The sequence below is a fragment of the Lissotriton helveticus genome, chromosome 6 (assembly GCF_964261635.1).
Source record: "Lissotriton helveticus chromosome 6, aLisHel1.1, whole genome shotgun sequence".
Taxonomy (NCBI): domain Eukaryota; kingdom Metazoa; phylum Chordata; class Amphibia; order Caudata; family Salamandridae; genus Lissotriton; species Lissotriton helveticus.
Window position 1 is genome coordinate 1147974045 of NC_136067.1, and position 16828 is coordinate 1147990872.

Here is a 16828-nt window from a genome sequence, read left to right on the forward strand (position 1 = left end):
ACTAGTAAAAAGAAAAAAAAAAGCAGAGCAGGCCTCGGGGGATGGGGTCCCCGAGGATCCCCGAGGCCAAAAGAGGCCCAGGGAAGGGATCGCGCGGCCCACTTTCTGTATTAACTTTTTTTATGGGTCAGGCCCTGGGGTATGGGGTCCCCAGGGCCCACAAAATATTAAGAGAAGAGGGCCACACAGCCACCCTTCTAATAAAAAAAACCAGAAGCCTGTATCTCACCAGCTCCGCCCCCTCCCTACCCCACTATGCCTCCTGGCACGTTCTGGATTGGGGGTTTAATTTCCCTTGAATCCTAACGGTCCTTAGGGGCCAACTAGCCCCCCAGGTACCTCCAGTAAGCCCCACACTGCGGGATTGCTTAGAGGTGGTCTGAGTCCACGCCCACACCTGTTCCCTCTTTCTGTACCCTTTTTGCCTGTTTCTGCAACTCTCTTGCCTCTTTCTGCAGTTCTCTTGCCTCCCTCTGCACCTCTGCTGCCTCTTTCTGCACTTCTCTTGCTTCTTTCTGCACCCTTTATCTGCACATCTCTTGCCTCTTTCCGCACCTCTCTTGCCTCTTTGTGCACATCTATTGGTTCTTTCTGCACTGCTTTCGCCTCTTTCTGTACCCTTCTTGCCTCTTTTGCTTCTTTCTGCACTTCCCTCTCCTCTTTCTGTACACCTCTTGCCTCTTTCTGCACCTCTGTTGCTTCTTTCTGCACCCTGTTGTCTCTTTCTGCACTTGTCTTCCCTCTTTCTGCATCCTTCTTTCCTTTTTTGCATCCCTCTTGCCTCTTTCTGCAGTTCTCTTGCCATTTTCTGCACCTCTCTTCCCTCTTTCTGCACATCATTTGCCTCTTTTTGCACCCTGTTGCCTCTTTCTGCCCCTCACTTGCTTCTTTCTGCTCCCCTCTTGCCTCTTTCTGCACCTCTCTTGCCTCTTTCTGCAGCTCTCTTGCCTCTTTCTGCACATCTGTTGCTTCTACCTTTTTGTACACACATTTACAGAGTATGCTGTTTGGAGCACAGGTATTCAAGTATTTGTATGTTTATTTTTATATAATTGTCACTAGGTAAAAGCAGAGACATACACATGCATACCTTCACAAACTTGTCAGACTTACAACAGTGACATGCTTAGGATTGCTGTTTTATATTTGGTAGGCCTAACATTCTGAGCAGTCAATGAATATTGAACCTTCAAGAGAAAAGTGAGGGTTAAGATATCTTGGGAGACAGATTAGTGATTAGGCTACTTTTCATGAGTCTGTTGTAAGGTATAGTCAAAGTATGCATCTTTCTGCACCTCTGTTGGTTCTTTCTGCACACCTCTTGCTTCTTTCTGCACCTTTCTTCCTCTTTCTGGACTTCTGTTGCCTCTTTCTGCATTCCTCTTGTTTCTTTTTGCACCTTTCTTCCTCTTTTTGCTTCTCTCTTGCCTCTTTCTGCACTTCTCTTGCTTTTTTTCTGCACCTTTCTTCCTCTTTCTGCACCTATCCTACCTATGTAGGCTTAGTTAGAATTTTTCATTTAAAAAAAACCTTTGAAATTCACTGAACAAAACATAGGTTGCACTGATGTTATAGTTAGAAATTTTCATTTAAAAAACCCTACAAATTCACTGAAAGAAATCATAGGTTTCAGGGATGTTATAGTTAGAAATTAGCATTAAAAAAACCTCTGAAATTCACAGAAGAAAACACAGGTTTCAGGGACGTTATAGATAGTTGGACAGTTCACTCGTACAAAACCAGAGAAATTTGTCCTTTATAGTTAGTTGAGCTAATTATAACTCGCACCCCTGCAATGCACTGCTGATGACGTCACATATTACATCACACTTGACATGGTCAGTGACATCACTGATGACATCTCAAATGACATCACTGATGACATCATCCATGTGATCATCTGATGCACCTCCTCACACCCTAATAAAACCTTTGATACACCTGCTCTAAAATACATACTTCCAATATTGAAACCATAGATAGACCAATAGCAGTTAGGACAGACCTTCTCAGTGGATCACTCATACACACAGTCATTCATCGATACAGCCACTTATATATCCACTCATACACCCATATAGACACGCACACACTGCCACTCACCCAAAGAGTTACTCAAACACCTAGTCAGTCACCCAAAGAATTAATTACACTGCCATTTACTCACCTATACAGTTATACATACACACCACCTCACTTATTCATACAGATAGTATCATATACGTACTCTCTTCAACAATTACTGACAAAAGCACACACTTATCCATGCAGCCACTGTCACAATCACTCTCTGTCACATATACTCACTTATATACTCCAACCCACACATACTTCCTTTCACAAATGTAGTTACTTTCACATATACGACTGAGACATCCATTTACTCACCAACTCAGCTATATGTACACTCACTCACCCATACAGTCCCTAACACACCCACTTATAAACCCATACACCCAGTGAATCACCCAGTCTCACATCCATACAGGGAGTCACACACCCCCCCACCCACCCACACAGACACTCAGGCACCCATACAGGTACTCAGACAACCAATCATTAACCCATATAGACACTGATGTAGCTACTCACCAACCCATGCAGTCACTTACACACCAACTGACAGACTGATACAGACATTCACACAGATTAATCATTCACCCATGCATTCACTAAGACATGTTTAATCACTCACTTATACAGTCAGTCACGCACCCACTAAATTATCCATTCAGACACTCATACACCCACTCATTCTTCAATATACCTTGGTGTGTATATATATATATATATATATAGATAGATAGATAGATAGATAGATAGATAGATATAGATAGATCTCGCTCCAAATTACCCACAGGCAAGGATGCACTGAACAGCAAGATCACGGGTAAGAGCGAACACCACAGTCCGATATGTTTCCAGCTCTCAAGGCATAGATTTTAGCCTGACGCGTTTCTGAACTTCTTGTTCTCATCAGATGCTCGACAAATGAGTTCGTGCTGACACACCCACACTTAAATACCTTGTTTAGCGTCCTTTATGTGCGCAATGCTTTCTGGATTTTGTAGTGTGTGTCATCATTAATCCACAGATGGATGCACGTAATTACCAGCTGCCTTCATTCAAAGCCCTCGGATGGGCCTCAGACTGCGTGCCACTCATAAATCCCATATTGTCAGCTGTTTCACTCCTTGGGCTCGGCAGAATTTCCGGGCACCTTGACCCCCAGTGATCCCGGGGTCGTGCAACCTTCGCGGCTGGGCTGCCGCGTAAACATCTCGCTCCAAATTACCCACAGGCAAGGATGCACTGAACAGCAAGATCACGGGTAAGAGCGAACACCACAGTCCGATATGTTTCCAGCTCTCAAGTCATAGATTTTAGCCTGACGCGTTTCTGAACTTCTTGTTCTCATCAGAGGCTCGACAAATGAGTTCGTGCTGACACACCCACACTTAAATACCTTGTTTAGCTTCCTTTATGTGCGCAATGCTTTCTGGATTTTGTAGTGTGTGTCATCATTAATCCACAGATGGATGCACGTAATTACCAGCTGCCTTCATTCAAAGCCCTCGGATGGGCCTCAGACTGCATGCCACTCATAAATCCCATGTTGTCAGCTGTTTCACTCCTTGGGCTCGGCAGAATTTCCGGGCACCGTGACCCCCAGTGATCCCGGGGTCGTGCAACCTTCGCGGCTGGGCTGCCGTGTAAACATCTCGCTCCAAATTACCCACAGGCAAGGATGCACTGAACAGCAAGATCACGGGTAAGAGCGAACACCACAGTCCGATATGTTTCCAGCTCTCAAGTCATAGATTTTAGCCTGACGCGTTTCTGAACTTCTTGTTCTCATCAGAGGCTCGACAAATGAGTTTGTGCTGACACACCCACACTTAAATACCTTGTTTAGCGTCCTTTATGTGTGCAATGCTTTCTGGATTTTGTAGTGTGTGTCATCATTAATCCACAGATGGATGCACGTAATTACCAGCTGCCTTCATTCAAAGCCCTCGGATGGGCCTCAGTCTGCGTGCCACTCATAAATCCCATATTGTCAGCTGTTTCACTCCTTGGGCTCGGCAGAATTTCCGGGCACCGTGACCCCCAGTGATCCCGGGGTCGTGCAACCTTCGCGGCTGAGCTGCCGCGTAAACATCTTGCTCCAAATTACCCACAGGCAAGGATGCATTGAACTGCAAGATCACGGGTAAGAGCGAACACCACAGTCCGATATGTTTCCAGCTCTCAAGTCATAGATTTTAGCCTGACGCGTTTCTGAACTTCTTGTTCTCATCAGAGGCTCGACAAATGAGTTCGTGCTGACACCCACACTTAAATACCTTGTTTAGCGTCCTTTATGTGCACAATGCTTTCTGGATTTTGTAGTGTGTGTCATCATTAATCCACAGATGGATGCACGTAATTACCAGCTGCCTTCATTCAAAGCCCTCGGATGGGCCTCAGACTGCGTGCCACTCATAAATCCCATATTGTCATCTGTTTCACTCCTTGGGCTCGGCAGAATTTCCGGGCACCGTGACCCCCAGTGATCCCAGGGTCGTGCAACCTTCGCGGCTGGGCTGCCGCGTAAACATCTCGCTCCAAATTACCCACAGGCAAGGATGCACTGAACAGCAAGATCACGGGTAAGAACGAACACCACAGTCCGATATGTTTCCAGCTCTCAAGTCATAGATTTTAGCCTGACGCGTTTCTGAACTTCTTGTTCTCATCAGAGGCTCGACAAATGAGTTCGTGCTGACACACCCACACTTAAATACCTTGTTTAGCGTCCTTTATGTGCGCAATGCTTTCTGGATTTTGTAGTGTGTGTCAGATAGATATATAGATATATTCCAACACACCAGTTCTGGTATGGTCGGAGCTGTCAAATCGGGCGGTCTGTTGCGGGTTCCCGGCAAACCCAATTCTATCAACACCAAATTCCTCCTGTATCCAAGAAGAGAAACAGACACCCAGAATGCTGCAAAAGTGTTTCAGTTTAATGGCAAACAACTACGCGTTTCGGATTACTCCTTCATCACAGCATAGAATTCATTCAAATTGTGCAAGGTTAAAATACAGTGCATAAACACAAAAAGAGGACTGGTTTTCGTGAATGTTCATTGTATAGTACTCTACCATGGCGGCCATCTTACATGTTCAAATGAGGTTGTAGAAGTTCATAGAATCCAATGCACATGCAAACAAAGGAATTCTTTGTAAAATATAATATACATGTAATTTTATCAGAACTACAATCGCAACCAATATAAATTGTTGAGCTACATTAATCCCAAGCAATGATTATAAAATGTATACAATGTACATCAATAGTTCTCGAGATCGTGTTGTTTAGAATCATATAACTAATGCCTCATGGTACCGCCTCCTATTTACGTCTCATTCGCTATGATCACACGAATCTCCATAGCGTTTAATGGCATTTTTTGTGTGCACAGAAGCTGCTTTTTGTCAATAAAGCACATTCAAAACCGCTTCTGACTGAATCCATGACTACGATCTGCCCAATGTAATCAAGCCCAAGTGGGCATAAGTATATGCACAAATCAATCAAACAGCCATTGTAACTACATTACGATGTAACAACAATCCTGCCCCAGTGGGCATAGGTTCTTTTTTATTCCAGTTGCTCTCTAGTAGCCAAAAACAGTCCCTGCATCTGTAAAGAAGTTAAAAAAGATTATATTGACAAAAATTTTAAAACAAAAGAAAACAAGCTCAACGGAAAGACTGCTCAACTAATCAATTATACATAGATCACATTATGTATACAAATGGATGGATAATTCTTCGCTAGAATTGAGGCCAGCCTGCCCCATGGTCTCAAAATCTATTATATATCTCGATTCTAGCTTGCGCAGGACCAAGTCACGATTTCCACCTCTCCTATTCATAGTTACAGAATCTATGACCATCATTCTCAACAATCTTTCATTTTGAAAATGACTCTCAAAGAAGTGGCGTGCCACGGGGTAATGCCTGTCATTGTTCCTGATAGCCCTTACGTGTTCCAACACTCGTTTTTTTGCCTGATGAATAGTGCTCCCTATGTACATTCTGTCACAAGGACACATGAGGGCATACACGCAATGAGTCGTGTTACAATTCAGATGTTTATGATTGTTGAAAATTCTTTTAGAATTGGGTACGTGGAACGAGCTACAATCAGTGCTATTGCTGCACGCTTTGCAGTTCCTACAACAATAGAAGCCTTTACAACCAGTTCCTCTCGGTTTCTCAGTATCAGTTATCATATTGTTGCTCAAATTATCCCTTAAGGACTTGCATTTCCTAAAGGTTATCTGCGGATTGTCATTCAGATGTTTCATCAATGTTTCATCTGTTCTTAGCACATGCCAGTGTCTTTTGAATATTTATCTAACATCACTGGCTTGTGCAGAGAACTGAGTGACACATCTTACATTATTATCGTTCTCTTTCACTTTCTGTGCATGTAATAGTTCTGTTCTGGTTTTGGATTTAACCCTTTCTTTTGCCTGCTGTATGATCTTGTTGCTATACCCCCTCTCTGCAAAACGTTTGCACATGATGCTTTCCTCTGCTTCATAGGAATCATATGTACTACAATTGTGCTTAGCCCGTAGCAACTCCCCATAGGGGATACTATAAATCAATTGAGATGGATGGGCACTCCTTGCATTCAAAAGGCTATTCCCTGCGGTGCTCTTTCTGTACAATTTGGTAGATAATTTCCCTTCTTCTACTTCTACTACTACATCAAGAAATTCTGCCCTGGTGCCATTTATATTCGCAGTAAATCTCAGGTTTAGTTCATTGCTGTTTAATTTTGAAACAAAGTTTTTGGCAGAAATAGTATCACCCTTCCAGATGCAAAAAACATCATCAATGAATCTCAGCTACAGGACCACTGAGCTATCAAATTCCTCAAGAGCGGTGGACACCTGCTCCTCCCACCAGCCTACGAATAAATTTGCATAACTGGGGGCAAAGCAGGTGCCCTTCGCAGTGCCCTATGACTGTTTGTAAAGAGAATCATTGAAAAGGAAAAAATTGTTCGTTAAACAAAAAGAAATCATGTCAGCAAGCATTTCGGAATGACATAACAGTGATAATGAACGTGATTTCAAAAAATGTCGCACTGCCTGTACACCCTTCTCATGTTCTATACAGGTATATAAGCTTTGCACGTCCATAGTTATCAGTGTATAATCATCCTCCCAGTAAATACCATCTATAGCTGTCAGAAAGTGAGTGGTGTCACACAGGTATGCCGGTAGTCCTACCACAAATGGGGGAAGCTAACATCCAAACAACTAGCGAATCTGAATCAGACTTCAGCGAGGGCGAACAAAGAGCCTCAGGAATACGTACATTTTCTTTTTTAGAGGAAATGAAGTTGCTCTATCAGGAGCAACAAACACCAAGAAGCAAACCGCGAGGGTGAGGTTTTGGAAGAAGGAGAGCGAGGGGAAAAGGATTCTTTCCATCAAGAGAACAGGAAGAAAGACAAGAAGATGTGCCCGGAAAAAATGGAAGATACAATCTGAGAAACCGCACGGTAATGAGAAAGTAACAACAAAGGAAGTTAGAAGCACAAATTTGGTCATAAACCTATCCCGATATAACCTGACTGAAGCAGAAAACAGTCTCCTTAACAAGGGACTATCATTCTGCCCTGAAAAATATCAAGACCCAATAGAGACTATGATAGATGTGTATAAATACATCAGGAGGTTAAAATTGAAAAAATTCTTCGCTAAAATGCCACCCGGGAAGAAGATACCAAATCAAACGACAAAACAAACGGAATCAGGTACATACTCTATTGCGGAAATGCCGCATTTACGAGTTGCATATGATTTGGCAAATGAGATCGACAATTCTCAAACTACAGACACCCAAATACTGGAAGAGATGGGTGTACCTACCAGTAAACGAGCACCCACCAATTTAAAAAACAAATCCAACTTTTGTCCAGCACTTAATCCTGGCAATAAATTGATATCTTCTATGACTTAGTAACAGGAGATTTGGACAGAATGCAGAATGACTCAACCAACAAATACAGAGAAAATCTAACGAGAGAAGAGCGAGCAGCAATTGAAACATTGGGAAACAATAGCCAAATTGAAATAAAACCTGCTGATAAAGGCGGAAACATCGTCATAATGGAAAAGCAGCACTATATTGACAAAGCAAATCGACAACTTAACGAAGAAAAGAATTACAAAGCTTTAAGAAAAAACCTAATCAATTAACTCATGATGGATCTAAGGAAGAAATTGGATACATGGCACAGTGAAGGCTTAATTACCCATGATGAAAAGAACTTTCTAATGGTGGAAAATCCGATTGTCCCAACAGTGTACTTTCTTCCGAAAGTACATAAGACTTTGAACAAACCAGGCGTCCGATAATATCCAGTTGCGGGAGTTTATACGAAAACATTTCAACATATATAGATTCCTTCCTGGCGCCCATTGCCCCCACACTAAGCTCATACATCAAAGACACTGGGGATTTCCTCTGTATATTAATGGACACACACGAACTATCTGTTGGTAACAATTGACGTGGTGTCGTTGTATACCTCAATAGATCACGACAAGGGCATCAATGCAGTTTAATACTTCCAATATCAAAGACCATTAAGTGAGCTACGACACACACAGATGCTAGTTGAGATGATCAAAATGTGTCTTCACAATAACATCTTCATCTTCAATAAAAAGTTTTATTCACAATGCTGCAGTACTGCGATGGGAGTTTCCTTCTCTCCAAGCTATGCAAACCTCACGATGGGGTGGTGGGAGAGGAGCATAGCTTGGAGAGAAGAAAACGATCATCACACTATGAACGTAGCCCTGTGGCTGCATTTCATAGACGACTTATTCCTGTTGTGGAAGGGAACTAAAAAAGAATTTCTGGACTACCTAACGGTTCTTAACACAAATGAAGTGGGTTTAAGATTCACCCACAACCTGAATCCGGAAGAGATCGAATTTCTTGATACCAAAATTTATGTTAAAAACAACCAGCTGCATACAACTGTTCATAGGAAGAAAACAGCTACAAATAGTCTACTGCATGGACTGAGTTTCCATCCGCAATCGCTCAAAAAGAGCATACCGTACGGTGAATTTCTTCGGATGAAGAGGAACTGTTCGGAACCGCAGGAGATGGAAAGGAAATTTGGTGAAACTAAAACTCGCTTTCTGGAGAGGGGCTATAGGAATACAGACATCAAACGGGGAGAAGAAAAAGCGAAGAATAAAACTAGAGCAGAAATCTCAATGAACAAAGAGGGAAAAAAACAGATAACTTCCAAGAAAAAGAGAAGAAAAGAAACATAGGAGATGACGACCAACCCCATTTAATCCTAACGTACAGCAACGAGAGCTTCAAGATCCAAAAAACACTCTCTAAATATTGGAACGTGTTGAAAAAGGATCAAGACATTGGTAACCTTATCGGTGATCGTCCATTGGTGACATACAGAAAAGCGCCCAGTTTATCCAACTTACTGGTGAATAGCCACTTTGTAGAGAAAAAAACTGAAACTTGGCTACAACAGAAATCTAAAGGCTTTACAAAATGTATGACCTGCAAGATTGGTAAAAACTTGAAAACCTTGAAAGACCCAAGTGGAAAAACATTCCAAATCAGAGAAACCATCACATGCGAATCAACTTACGTAGTATACATATTAGAATGTTGCTGCGGTAAAAGATACATAGGAAGCACCACCTGCTCCCTTAACAAATGCATATTGGAACACACGGGAGCCATACAAAATCATGACCATACTTATGCTATGGCTAAACATATCGGCATCCATGTAGGGAAAACCTGGCAGGACATCAAATATTCCGGACTTGCGATGATTCCTCCACATGAACGTGGAGGAAACAGAACACAAAAACTCAGACATCTGGAATCGAGGCTAATCATAAGGTTTAAAACCAAACAGCCGATAGGCCTGAACGGAGATGAAGAACTTTATGTACACCTTTGAAAAGGTTGAAACTGTGGATGATGTAGAGTAGGAGAAGTAACATCATAAACTACTTTTGATGGACATTAAATAATAAGCCAATTTGGACTTTGCTATCTGATTAGACACATCCCATATTCCTCATCCACCCCGCTCCCCTCCATTCCACTCCCCCCTACCCTTTCCTTTTTTATATTAAGTATGGATTTATAATTTCATTCATCCCCTTTCTTTCAGTGCACTATAACTTTGTGGGTTGCGCTACCCTGCCGCCGGAGGCAAGCTTGCAACGTTCAAATATGGGCACTCAGCCATAATCAAATTAGGACACTTAGTCCACCAACTACATGGTATACGATCACCCAAGCAGGGTTGATCATTATTGTGTTGCACGCAGTAACACACACAATGCGCGTTTATACCCATAACGCGCATCTCTCCATGTAACTATTACCTCATCTGAGCGTTGCAATCAGGCCCAGTGTAGACGGGAACAAACCGACAAAGTTAACAATAAAGTTCACAAATGTAGTGCAAAAAACTACAGGACCCAACATGCATCATTATGGCAACCAGCATGCGTATGTATATATAAAACACTGTGAAAGGACTTCCAGTTTAAGCTACTGTGAACAAGAACAGAGTTTGAAACGCGTAGGAGTTGGCATTTGAAATAAACATCTTTGTGAAGCCAAAAGGAGTGCTGCGTAATCTGTGCGGGGTAATTTTCAGCAAGACAGGAAAGGGTACGCCCAGACGTGTGTCCCATGCTCACTACACCACTGGATTCAAGCTATCCTGGCTGATGAAGGGTGATGCCCTGAAACCGGTCCCATAATGCTTGTTTCCGTTCCAGGGAGGACCTGGCGTGTCATTTTGGGCTGGACTGTACAGGGTCAAGACTGATTTGCATATGGCTGGGTCCAAACTGCGGTGGTGTAGTGAGCAAAAGAATGATGGATTTAACCCAGATCCTTGTGACTGGGGGTGAATGTTTGCATTTTCCAGCATTCCGTCCATCAATTGTTTCTTTGGCATATAAAACAAGGCAGTAATCAGGCGTACTCCTACTATGAAAACCCGAGCTCTGAGTGTACCTAGAATGTGTGTATGTGTAAAGCCAAGAATAACCCAAAGGGACGATCCAACCCCATTACCTGGCAGTAGAGAATGTAGGACCCCGTCTTTGTTACAAAATGGACACCCCTCATGGAGATGTAAGACCACTGCGTTGTGACGTCTCAGCATGCAGCGACCCTCGGTGTCAGCTGAAGTGCCTCCTTTATTAATCCTATGAAATGCTAATTATTTATAGTAAAAAGCATCCTTGCAATGTATGTTCAGATTACAAATGTTATGGATATATAGGTAGCCCTGTGGCCCCATGGATGAATATAAAATGACATTTTGTACATTCGTGCATAGAGGCCTTTTTAAATGGTGTGTGAGGCATTGTAATAATGTTATGCGAAGCCAGATTTATAAACAGAAGAAGTTTCAGAGATATTAATCCAACATTGTTATGCACGCGAATATGAGCAAAAGGTTATGGCAGAAATGTTATTGTGAAAACGAGGTTAATGTACGAAACGAGCAGCTTCGCTACAAGGGCCTAACCCGGGCACATAACACTACTGCGTGTTGAATTGTATAACAAAAGTGATATGTCTCCTAGGTATGAAAAATAATATATGATGTTTCCGGTGAAAGCACGGGTACATAACATCACTGCAAAATCATGTACTTCTCTTCCAATGAAGCATCTCCACACTGAATTATTGCACTTCAGACTACATTCAATCCATTTCCTTATTTCCTTACTTGGCCGGTATTTCAGTCTAGTGTGTTAACGCCTGGCTTGGGTGAGTCTGTGTCTACGGTGGAAGTTGGCATCGGTATGAATGATGGTACGTTGTTTGATGACTGTGTTACCATAGTTCTCAGCCTGTTCTAGCTTGCTCTGCCCGATGACCTTGGCTCTCCAGCTTGATTGGCTGAGCAGGCTTCTGTCTGCTGCAGCCTAGACTTTTTGATTTCCTCCTAATTTGTGGCATTCAATGGTACGTCTTTACCAATTCCCCAAACTGAAAACATCTATTGTAGCATTCACAGCGCCTCATGAATGTCCTATTTATGCATCAAGGTAACCACAATGTGGAAAGGTTCCAGTCTACTTGTTAGAACGGCCAGTTTTTGTACATGTGTATTTTTATTACAGCAAGTAAGCCAATTACGCTTACTGTGAGCTCGCTCAGTGCTTCTCCAGTTTGTTATGCTTGCTCTGTGAGATCAATTTCATGAGAGCATGATACTGAATTTGGCAATCCTTTTTCGGCATAATTAAAACAAGAAAATGTTCAAATGATGATAATTGGTGGTCAGTTTAAGTAGAAAAATGTAGTGTGTAGGTCAGGATTATTTTACTTGTTTCTGGAATTTAAATTTGGACAGCTGCAAAGGATTTGCTTTTAGTTTCCTGTGCTTTGCATAACCGAATTAGGGATCGCATACCTTTACTGTCTACAGTTTAGCAAACCTTGACAAGATTGGCCACCATTCAAATGCTTTCTGTAGCCATCGATTCATTAGCTGGCTAATTGGTTTTCTGCCTTGGGTGAAACATAGAGCACGATTTGTAGAGAATAAAGGTGAATTACAGACTTACTATGTAACTCTCCTCCATCAGAAAACGTAAATTAAGCAAATCGAGATCTAACCCGTCCCCTCACTCACACAGCTGCATCACCTCATTGCCATTTTTATTTTTATTGTTATACTTATCCTTTTATTGCATTGTATTTGTGTGGCAACAGATGGTTCCTGATTGCAGATAGAAGGCACTGCAGCCAATACGATGCAGATAAAGCATGGTAATACAAAGGAGGGTGGATTTGCTATACAATGATCTGCACATCAATTTTCGTTCTCTTATCAAGTCCACTTCAACCACAAATCAAGTTCAAAACATTCAATATTGAGTGCAACTTTGGTGTTTGATGCACATTCACCTAGAGCATCCACACAGACCTCCTGCCCACAGAGATTGCAGCAGAAAGTCCTTTCATGTCGGAATATCCCAGGGTGCATCCTGGGATAGTCCGACATGAAAGGAAGCTTCTGGAAGATGGTGGGCGATGCGCGCGCTAGCAACGGAGACTAAAGAGGACAGATGGAAATTATCATGGCTCCCTGAATAATCACTTTGTGGAGGATCAATATATGGACGTCTCACTCTTTGGAACATTGGGAATTACATAGTAGCTGAATCTTATATTGATAAACAATTGATTTTATAGAAGCGGCGCTTACAAAAGAATAGTGTGTAATACGTCAGGAAAAAAGCCTTGAGGAGGCCCGAATAGGGCGAAACTCGCATCGGCTGTGGATCATTGTCGTTTAAGAAATAAAATTTGAACTGTCAACACAACATGGCTACTGGAAATGATAAAGTCTATTCCGATAAAGAACATTGAAGGATAAAAACTGCACAGAGGATAAAAGTGACTACATATGATGTGCACTGGTGCTTTGTTCTCAGATAAAGCATGGTAGTGATTACCAATTTCCTTGCAGTAGCCAGCAGATCAGGATTATATCATGTAAAAGTCTCCCATCTGGTTATTATTACGTTTTCATTGCCTATGCCACTATTTATTGCAGGTGTATCCAGGCAGCCCATAGGCCCAGTGCCCAACCGGACAGTAACTATAGTGCTCGATCGAAAAACCATAGTATTCCTGCTTATCAGCTAAAGGGAACCCTATAAAAGCCCCTTCTGCAATATGTTATGAAATGCGCATCTCCCCTCAGTGAAGTTTCCTGTTGGCAGCATTGAACTAATTATTATTTTTCCAAATGTGATGTCTACAAGTGTACTTCAGGTGTGAAGTCTACTGATTGCCCTTTGCTGTAAAATACATTAGACCCTTATAAAGGAGGCTCTTTCCACTTACTCTATTGTGTGGGGCAATGTCAATGTGAATTTGAGAATGATTTCTGGAACAGGCTACATATGGCAAAAGGGTGGTGAGTGCCTACCAGTTCAACAGTTAAGTCATCATTCCTTTAACTCCCTAGCACAAGTAAAATTAAATTTACAATGAAAATGACAGTAATAGCAATAGTATGTCGGCGCAAATATATACACAGATCATAGTTGTATCTTCATTCTTTTATTCTTATTCGCAGAATCTTCATATGCAGTTTTGTAAGTCAGATCGACAGCCAACACGTGTTTCGTCGCCTCAGTTTATATATAAATGCAACTTTTTCAAGGCTTCACTGTCTTCAATTAGACTTATTATCGTATGGTGATAATTCCAACCCACACGGTCCTCCGGCGTGGGGAAAATATAAATAACAAGGTCCAATATCGCGACGTTCCCTCTTCAGTATATGCGTTAAATCACGTTAAACTCTCCGTTACTGCGCCCAGAGACCTCACGTCGTATCCTCTAGTACGAGTCCACTTTCCTGCTTCTTTTTCCCGCTCTCCTCTCAAGGGAGGTGTAAGATCTGTCAGCCTTAGTATAGTCTTCCCACAAACTGTTTGCCCTACTCCTACAGTTTTTGCTGTTTTTGTTTTTGTTGGCCCTTGGTCCCTGCACACTTTACCACTGATAACCAGTGCTAGAGTGCTTGTGCTCTCTCCTTTAAACATGGTGAAATTGGCTTACACTCAATTAGCACATTTGATTTACTTGTAGTTCTTACCTAAAAATGATACTACATATACTCAGGGTATGTATATGCAATGCTGCTAGTGGGCCTGCAGTACTAATTGTGCTATCCACTTAAGTAGCCCTGTAAACCTGTCTTAGGCCTTCCAATACAGCCTGTGTGTGCAGCTTTAACCTGCCATTTCGGCCTGACAAAATAGACCTTTTGGCAAGCCTAAACATCCCTTTTTAATACATATACGTCACCCTTAGGGTAGGCCCTAAACAGCCCATAGGGCAGGGTTCAGTGCATTTAAAACGCTGGATATGTACATGTGATTATTACATTTCCTGGTGCTGAAAGACTCTTAAGTTTTTTGTAATACTACTGTGAGGCCTAACTCTCCCATAGGATAAAATTGGGTGACATTATTATATTTTAATTATTAATACTTTTCAATTGGGAGCAGGTAAGAATGTCGAGTGTGGTATCTAAAGAATTATTGTTTGTGAGCTGAATCAATACTTTGCACATTGCCTCTAAGTTAAGCCTGACTGCTTTTGTGCCAACTATCAGAGAGTTAAGCGCAGGGTAATCTGGAGTTTGCTTTTGTTTCACCTTGACAGGAATTGTGGTGGCTGCTTGAGTAGAGTTTCACCCCCGCAATTAGTAACCCAATTTCTTTCAGGGAGGTTCTCTAACAAGTGCTTACTTTGAGCCGGTGTTTGCAAATGGGGCCAACCAGCGCTCATTTTTGGGGAGCGGCACTTATTTTGATCCAGCGCAAGAGAGAGAAAACACACATGGGGGAAGAAGAAGGTTTAGTAAGGCAGAAAAAGCATGGCAAAAAGAGAAAGCGGGACCTCCAAGAATTAGATGAAGGGCAGCAAGTGTCTGGTGGTGGATTAAAGATGCATGTAGTGAAATTAAGACTACTTAGGTTTGGTATTTGGCATGCTGACATGCAATACCACCAGCTGCTGGCTTCTGAGCACAATTGTTGCCCACTGCCCTTATTTTTTGTACATGTAGAGTACTGTCTCTAACCAGTCTCCCCAAAGAGAACCCTTGCATTCTGCCCAGCAAAAGAACCTGAGGAAGCTCACATGGTTTGCTAAAACCAGAACTTGCCTCGTTCTTCATACAAAGAAAATACTATATCAAATGTTGGTAACTTCAATTGAAAATCCACATTCGACCCTCTATGAGTGGCTTAAAACTGCAAAGAAGCAGGAAGCCTGATTGGCTGGTGTCAGATCTCAAATACTTGAGCCTACCTGATTGACAGTAAAAACATGTCCAGCTGCTACAAACAGATAATATGGAGTCTAGCTCTCTTACTGCAATTTTAAGAGCTACACTTATCAACTGAATAGACCTGTGAAGATCTGCTGCTGCTGCTGCATTGACCAGTGCGGTGCCCTGCCTTTTGCCCTCAAGGTTGGGGCCCAGTTAGAATGTTTGCCGATTACCCACGTCCATGCTGTTTGACACCTTTCTGGTGGTGCATTCCAAGAAGAGTTCTTCACTCACCGAAGTCTCCTAAGAATCTGCCCAGTCTTTTATGAGCCCATCCAGAGGCCGCTTCACAGGACATTGGACTACTGAAGCAAAAACCAGTAGGTGGAGGTGAGATGGCTCTGTGGAGTAGGGACTGTACCTGGTAAACATGCTGCAATATACCACAGAGTGATGCTTTGACATCATCTCCCCCATGCTTTGTAACCTTACTTTATCTCCTGATGAGACACTTGTGTGGCATTAGCACAGTATCTCACCAGCCTTGGGCCTGAGTTAAAAAACAATGTCCCTGAGAAACACTTGATGCCTGCCCTTGCTCCCTGACTGTGCAGAGGCCCATTATGAAACTGTCCCTTCTGTCCATTTAGCAGCGCTCACTGCCTGGGACCTTGACGCAATTATGTACACTTTATGTCCATGCTGGCTAATGTTAATAATTTTTTTTCATGGGTTTGGAACCAGTCTTGACAATACAATTTTCACAAAGGGGTCCTGCAGAACCCGAGGCCATTAACCTTGTGGTTTAACACCCACAGGACCTGAGCCTTACTTTTCCTATCTACAGGAAATGCCCAACCTTTACCAAGAGATGGTCAGGGTTCTCCTGTCCAGAACCATTTTCAACTTTTAATATGAGTTTAA

At 42.3% G+C, this 16828-nt stretch overlaps 1 protein-coding gene across 1 annotated transcript in view; it reads left to right on the forward strand.

The window, feature by feature from the left end:
- Positions 1-16828, forward strand: part of NT5DC1 (5'-nucleotidase domain containing 1) — a 1533630-nt gene that overhangs the window by 441665 nt on the left and 1075137 nt on the right. The gene's annotated exons all lie outside the window — the stretch shown is intronic.